The 7,467-nt window shown below is 44.3% G+C and overlaps 1 protein-coding gene across 3 annotated transcripts in view; it reads right to left on the bottom strand.

The window, feature by feature from the left end:
* Nucleotides 1-7,053: 7,053 nt before the first annotated feature.
* The window catches only part of MAP7D2 (MAP7 domain containing 2), a 113,711-nt gene continuing 113,297 nt past the window's right edge, over nt 7,054-7,467 (bottom strand). For all 3 annotated transcript variants that reach the window (XM_044911711.1, XM_044911712.1, XM_044911713.1), the window contains one exon: nt 7,054-7,442. The gene's annotated coding sequence lies outside the window, so the exon portion shown is untranslated. The remainder of the gene's footprint in view (nt 7,443-7,467) is intronic.

Raw genomic sequence — 7,467 nt, 5'->3', positions numbered from 1 at the left:
TCTTCTTCTTCTTCTTCTTCTTCTTCTTCTTCTTCTTCTTCTTCTTCTTCCTCCTCCTCCTCTTCCCCTTCCCCTTCTCCTTCTTCTTTTTTGGCAATCAAAAAAGACCATGTTAAATCAACTTAAGACAGACTGGTCAGGATGAGAGAATAGAAGAGGCGACCAAAAAAAGAGAAAACTTTGGTAGCTGGAGCCAGGACTGGCCCTAGCTGAAGTAGTTGGGACATTCGTGGGCAACCAGGTGCCAGGCTCAATCAAAGTCCTGTACCACGGCCAGCTGCAGGGGCCCTTCCTCGGTTGCTGCCAAGTTCTGTGCCAGCTACCCCACGCTGGCCATGCCCAGGATGACTGCGTCCCCATGGGCACCCTGGAGCTGTGAGGGGTGGTACATCCACCGGAGGGCGGCCAAGCTCATGTGGGGGCGCTGCCGCCGTATGCGGCCTGCAGGGCCTTCTCCACCAGGGCAATGGCCTCGCAGTGGTGCTCCTTCCAGAGGCGATTGCTGTAGATCTCAGCCCAGTATTTCCCGAAGAAGCGGCCCACGGGTTGTTTCCCGTCCTTGTCCTCATACTTGTACTTGCGGGTCAGCAGGCCCCTGCGAGAAGACTGTGATCAGAGCCGTGGGCCCACACTGCTCCCAGAGGCTGTTCTGGACTGGCAGGGGGCGGGGGGGGATGGCAGGGGGCCATATAAGGCCTTTCATTATCTGGTTCCTACTTCACCTCTCTAGCCTTCTAGAGAAGTTTTTGGTGGGAATGTAAGCTGGTGCAGCCAATTTGGAAAACCGTATGGAGTTTCCTCAAAAAGTTAAAAATAGAGCTACCCTATGACCCAGCAATTGCACTACTGGGTATTTACCCCAAAGATGCAGATGTAGCGAAAAGAAGGGCCATATGCACCTCAATTTTCTTTTTTTTTTTTTAAGACTTTATTTATTTATTTGACAGAGAGAGAGACAGCGAGAGCAGGAACACAAGCAGGGGGAGTGGGAGAGGGAGAAGCAGGCTTCCCGCTGAGCAGGGAGCCCGATGTGGGACTCGATCCCAGGACCCTGGGATCATGACCTGAGCTGAAGGCAGACGCTTAACAACTGAGCCACCCAGGCGCCCTGCACCCCAATTTTCATAGCAGCAATGTTCACAATAGCCAAACTGTGGAAGGACCCAAGATGCCCTTCAACAGATGAATGGATAAAGCAGAAACAATTCTTGAAGGTAGAATAGAAGAAAACCTTCCTGGACTGAAGCCATATATATGCTGATAAAAAGGTCCACCCTTCTTAACCAGACAGATGGGACAACACGTGCAATGGAATGGAAGCAAAAGCAGTATTTGTCTTAAACTGCAAACACTTCAGTACGGCCAGAACACTGAGTACAAAGAGAGACAGAGAGAGAGGGAAAACAAGGCAGGAGAAGTGGGAGAGGGAGAAGTGCGCCCCTCTTTATCCTTTTTTGACATTCTGTACAACTCAAATTTGCTTTCAATATTACTGATAAGGGGCGCCTGGGTGGCTCAGTCGTTGAGCGACTGCATTCGGCTCAGGTCGTGATCCCAGGGTCCTGGGATCGAGCCCCGCATCGGGCTCCCTGCTCAGCTGGGAGTCTGTGTCTCCCTCTCCCACTCCCCCTGCTTGTGTTCCCTCTCTCGCTGTGCCTCTGTCAAATAAATAAATAAAATCTTAAAAAAAAATGCAACAGGAGGGGGCGCCTGGGTGGCTCAGTCGTTGAGCGTCTGCATTCGGCTCAGGTCATGATCCCAGGGTCCTGGGATCGAGCCCCGCATCGGGCTCCCTGCTCGGCAGGGAGCCTGCTTCTCCCTCTCCCACTCCCCCTGCTTGTGTTCCCTCTCTCGCTGTGTCTCTCTCTGTCAAATAAATAAATAAAATCTTAAAACATATATTACTGATAAGGTTTCCCAAAGCATTATTTCTGCTTCTGTTTTTCCTTAAATTCCATTATTGAGATTTTAGTTTCCTTGCTTCATTCCTTCCTCTCCCTCTCTCTCTTTCAAATCGTCCTATTGCTTTTGCTTCTAATCTTACCTCCTTGAAAAAGGATGCTAAACTGGTGGTAACATTTCCCTTTTGGATTCTGTAGTCAATCATTTTCACAAATATGCTCTTTTCTCCCTTCCGTGATTAGTTTTCGTGTACTTTATTATATACAGATACATAGATAGAGATATATATTCTTTGAATCATCTTTGAACAAGGTGATCTTTGTTCAGACGTGTTGTTTAACAGCACAAGCACACAGCCCTCACACTATTTGCTGTTCACTTGTGTGGACAGAGAAGTTCAGTAGCTTGCACAAGGTCACATAGCTCTTGGTGTGTATATGAATAACACACAAGTACACATAACACAAAACAAGCCAAACAGAAATAGGTTATTATTTGCCTTGCCATTTATTTTCTTTTTCTTTACAAAGCCAAATCTGCTACTGAATGCTGAGTATGCTTTTTTTTTTTTATGAACATATAATGTATTATTTGTTTCAGGGGTACAGGTCTGCAATTCATCAGCCTTACACAATTCACAGCGCTCACCATAGTACATACCCTCCCCAATGTCCATCACCCACTCACTCCGTCCCTCCCACCCCCCTCCACTCCAGCAACCCTCAGTTTGTTTCCTGAGATTAAGAGTCTCCTATGGTTTGTCTCTCTCTCTGGTTTCGTCTTGTTTCATTTTTCCCTCCCTTCCCCTGTGATCCTCTGCCTTGTTTCTCGAAATCCTCATATCAGTGAGATCATATGATAATTGTCTTTCTCTGATTGATTTATTTCGCTTAGCGTAATACTTTCTAGTTCCATCCACGTTGTTGTAAATGGCAAGATTTCATTTTTTGATGGCTGCATAATATTCCATTGTGTGTGTGTGTATGTGTATATATATATGTATATATATATATACATATATATATATACCACATCTTCTTTATCCATTCATCTATTGATGGACATCTTGGCTCTTGCCATAGTTTGGCTATTGTGGACATTGCTGCTATAAACACTGGGGTGCAGGTGCCCCTTCAGATCCCTACATTTGTATCTTTGGGGTAAATACCCAGTAGTGCAATTGCTGGGTCGTACGGTAGCTCTATTTTCGACTTTTTTTTTTTAAAAGATTTTATTTATTTATTTGACAGAGAGAGAGAGACAGTGAGAGAGGGAACACAAGCAGGGGGAGTGGGAGAGGGAAAGCAGTCTTCCTGCTGAGCAGAGAGCCCTATGCGGGGCTCGATCCCAGGACCCTGGGATCATGAACTGAGCCGAAGGCAGACGCTTAACGACTGAGCCACCCAGGCACCCCTCTATTTTCAACTTTTTGAAGACCCTCCATACTGTTTTCCAGAGTGGCTGCACCAGCTTGCATTCCCACCAACAGTGTAGGAGGGTTCCCCTTTCTCTGCATCCTCACCAACATCTGTTGTTTCCTGACCTTTTTTTTATTATGTTCTGTTAATCACCGTACATTACATCATGAGTTTTTGATGTAGTGTTCCATGATTCATTGCTTGCGTATAACACCCAGTTCTGACTTTTTTAAGTTTTAGCCATTCTGACTGGTGTGAGGTGGTATCTCATCAAGGTTTTTATTTGTATTTCCCTGATGCTGAGTGATGTTGAGAACTTTTTCATGTGTCTGTTGGCCATTTGGATGTCTTGTTTGCAGAAATGTCTATTCATGTCTTCTGCCCATTTCTTGACTGGATCATTTGTTCTTTGGGTGTTGAGTTTGTTAAGTTCTTTATAGATTTTGGATACTAGCCCTTCATCTGATATGTCATTTGTAAATATCTTCTCCCATTCTGTCAGTTGTCTTTTGGTTTTGTTGACTGTTTCCCTTGCTGTGCAAAAGCTTTTTATCTTGATGAAGTCCCAATAGTTGATTTTTACCCTTGCTTCCCTTGCTTTTGGCGATGTTTCTAGGAAGAAGCTGCTGCACCTGAGGTCAAAGAGGTTGCCGCCTGTGTTCTCCTCTAGGATTTTGATTGATTCCTGTATCACATTTAGGTCTTTCATCCAGGACCCTCGCGGTCACAGAAAGACCGGGGGTGCCTGAGTGTGGCAGAGCTCCCAGGTAACGGAGCAGGGAAGCCGGCTGCAGAGGCGGAGCCCAGGCGCGGGCTCTCAGCTCGGGGTGGCCATAAACCGTGATCCGCGGCACAGTCGGGCCCCTGCTCCTCCAGCAGGGACCCAACAAGCGGCAGATCCGGGGAGACTCACCTTCCTCCCCCGGGAGGAGCAGCGCGGGAGCGCAACGCAGGGATCTGCTGGGTTTGGAGACTCCACCCGGGGTCGGGTGCCAGAGATAGAAACGCGCGGTCACAGGCCGGGTGAGCACGGAGTGCCCTCCTGGTTAACATGGGCCATCTGTCCCGAAAACAAGAACAAGTAGAGCCATTCCACACCCACTAGATCTGATGGTCACTGTTAAAGGCATGTATGTCTTCAAGGGTTCAGAATTTTCAAAGCATTTTGTTTCACCCACTCCATGTTTCTCTTCAACTTAGAAGGCCCACACTGGGCATCTGAGTCCGTGTCGGGCATTTGATCCAATATTTATGCACAGAGAATGTGGAACAACACAGAACAGCCTACATAAATCAGGTTACATAAACACCACATTAATCTGGCCTGTTAGGACAGGAAGATGGGGAAGTGATTGGTTCAGGGAATACTATTTCAAATCCCATGTTCTTGCTTCTAGGTACAGTGGGAACATGAACTAATAATACAACCAAGCTCCGCTGCTTTGAGTGAATGGATGGATAAGACACGCTTACAAAAGCACACTCGAATGAAAATTAGATAGTGGTGATGGTTGCACAACTTTGTGAATGAATCAAAGATGGAGTTGTACAAAAGGGGGATACTTTTTATAGTATGTGAATGATATCTCAGTAGTTGTTTTTTTTTTTAAGCACACTCAGAACTAGGATTCCCCATGTGGGTCCTGGCCCTTCTCAGCTGTAAACACCTGCTCTAGCAAAAGAGCTTCAGCTGCTCTCAGGGGCAGAAGAACCTGTCAACTCCCCTGGAGGTACCAAAGCAGGGGCCTGGAGTCAACCCCAGCTCTGTCAAGTTCTAGCTCTCTGTCCTCAAGGAAGTAACCCTCTCCTACCTACCTCATAACTTGGAGAAGTCTTAGGACCACCTCACGTACAGCAGGAACTGAGAATGTATTGCTCTTCAGGTACATTCCTGCAGAAGCAACTTAAACCATGGCAAGTAGAGGCCACTGCTTCTCACCTCTTGAGATCACGGCGGGGCATCTGTTCAAGATCTTTAGAGGTTTGTCCCAAGCCTTATGCCTAAATTTTCCCCTGAATTAAACCTTGAACCAAACCTGGTACCCAACCTTGGACCCTGATCCTGTCTTTATAATTTACTCATTGACTTCTGGGCCCTTATTCACATCCCACCAGAGATATTAAACTCAGTTGACCCTCAGGAGACATTAAACCAAATGCTCTCTTTCCACAGGAAGAAATAATCCATCCCTGCGCCATCATACATTATATTCTTATGTCTCTTGGGTATGTCACTGATGTCTATTTTCGATTCCCAAATCTATTTATCAGACTATGCTGTTTTAGTTATGGAAGTTTTATCATAATATTTAGCTATTTGTTCAGGGAAATTCTCCCTTTTTAAAAGCTCATTTTTTAAAGCTTCTTAGCTTTGTGTTTACTTTCTTACATGTACTGTATAATTATATTTACAAGTTGCAAAAAAAGAAATTCCATTAACTGGGACTTGATTTAATTTATAAATACTGCACAAATGTGAGGGCTACCTACTATTAGTCTACTTCACACACACAGTTTTCCCACCTGGGCACATGACATGTCTTTCCATTCACATCTAATGTCCCCCAATCAAGTTTTAGATATAGCTTGTTATTTCCAGGAATTTTCTGAGATTTCTTTGCATCAATTTCCTATTAATTGTTAATGTGTAAGAAAACTACTAATTTTTCTTTAGTAGTTGGCTCACCTGTGAAAATATTGTAAGAGTTTTTCACTTGTTTCTCTTTGGGTCTGCCCCACCCCCAAACACTATCTGTAAAGGCTTCTCTTTTCCGTTTCTAAGCATTCTCACTCTACTTTCTCACATAATTGTGTTTCTTGAACAATACTGAAGAGTGGGGATGGAGGTCACTCTGTGTTGTGCCCCGAAGTAATGGGTAATGTGCCCCAATGCACCTCTAGAAACAAAATAGTTCTTTACATTTGCTTTCCAAATTTAGTTTACAAAGCATTTGACTAGTAGAAAACCTGTACATACTAAGAAAAATTTAGAATGTTCATAAAATAAAAATTGCTCTTAGGAGTGACTGGCCACCACCACGACCCGTGGCCAGGGCTCAAGATGACAGAAGCTACTTGTAATGCCACTGTCAAAGACCAGCATAGGGAAAGAGAATGTCCACTCCTGTGCACTCAACAGAGGTTTTGTCAGCAGAGCTGAGGTGGGCTGCATTGACTGGATCCCTGGCTTCAGAGACGGCAGCCCAGAAAGTTATCATGAGGGTTCCAACATTCCCATTCCAGTTCTGCCCTCCTGGCTCTTGGTCTTGGCTGGTACTGTATCCCAGGCTATATAGACAAGCCGTGAATCAGATATAAAAAAAAAAAAAAAAAGCTGGTCTGGGTTTTAGCTTACTGGAAAATAAGGGTCACTATACCCATTATAATTCTGTTTAAATGCCAGATTGCTATGTGGAATGTTTTTGTGGATTACACTAAGGTTAACCGCATCTTAGCTAGCTAGAATTGCCTACATCAGTGGTATGAAAGTACAGCAACTTTACTGTACCTAGAAGTTCATCATGTCCTGGGGACAGCTCATCACTTAAGCTTATTTCCACAGTTGGCTGCACTTGGAACTGACAACAGAGAAATTTTAATGAGGTTGACATGGAAAGGACACCAACACAGGATTTTTGGTTTTTCCCCACATAGGTTTTTAAAAATGTGATTTGGTTTCAGAACATTTCTTCACTGAGCCTACAGAAACAAACAAAACACTAGCAAGCCATCAGACTCTTCAATGAAAATGTATTTCACATTAAACACAACATACACATCATGCAAATGAGGCATCACCATGGTCACAATGGTGCTGTGAGGTACAACAGATCACAACAAAACAGACACTTAGCAAAATAAAGCTGTAAGAAAGATGGTGAGGCATTTTTTGAAAGTCAGACCATGCTATCATTTTCTGTGTGCTTGTCATAAAAGGGATTTTCCCCTGATATGCATCAAGATCAATGGCACTGCATTACTGGAGGCATGTATTTTATTTAATATATACACATACACAAACATACACAGTTTCCATAACTAATAAAGTCTTAAACTGTAGCTGGTTTTAAAAGCACATGAACAAGATTACTATTGAGACTTTTTTATCTCCTGGTTGCAAACCTCAGTCAAAATTATGGATCTTTCC

This window comes from Neomonachus schauinslandi, chromosome X, assembly GCF_002201575.2.
Source record: "Neomonachus schauinslandi chromosome X, ASM220157v2, whole genome shotgun sequence".
NCBI classification, from domain to species: domain Eukaryota; kingdom Metazoa; phylum Chordata; class Mammalia; order Carnivora; family Phocidae; genus Neomonachus; species Neomonachus schauinslandi.
This window is presented reverse-complemented; position numbering and strand designations above follow the sequence as displayed.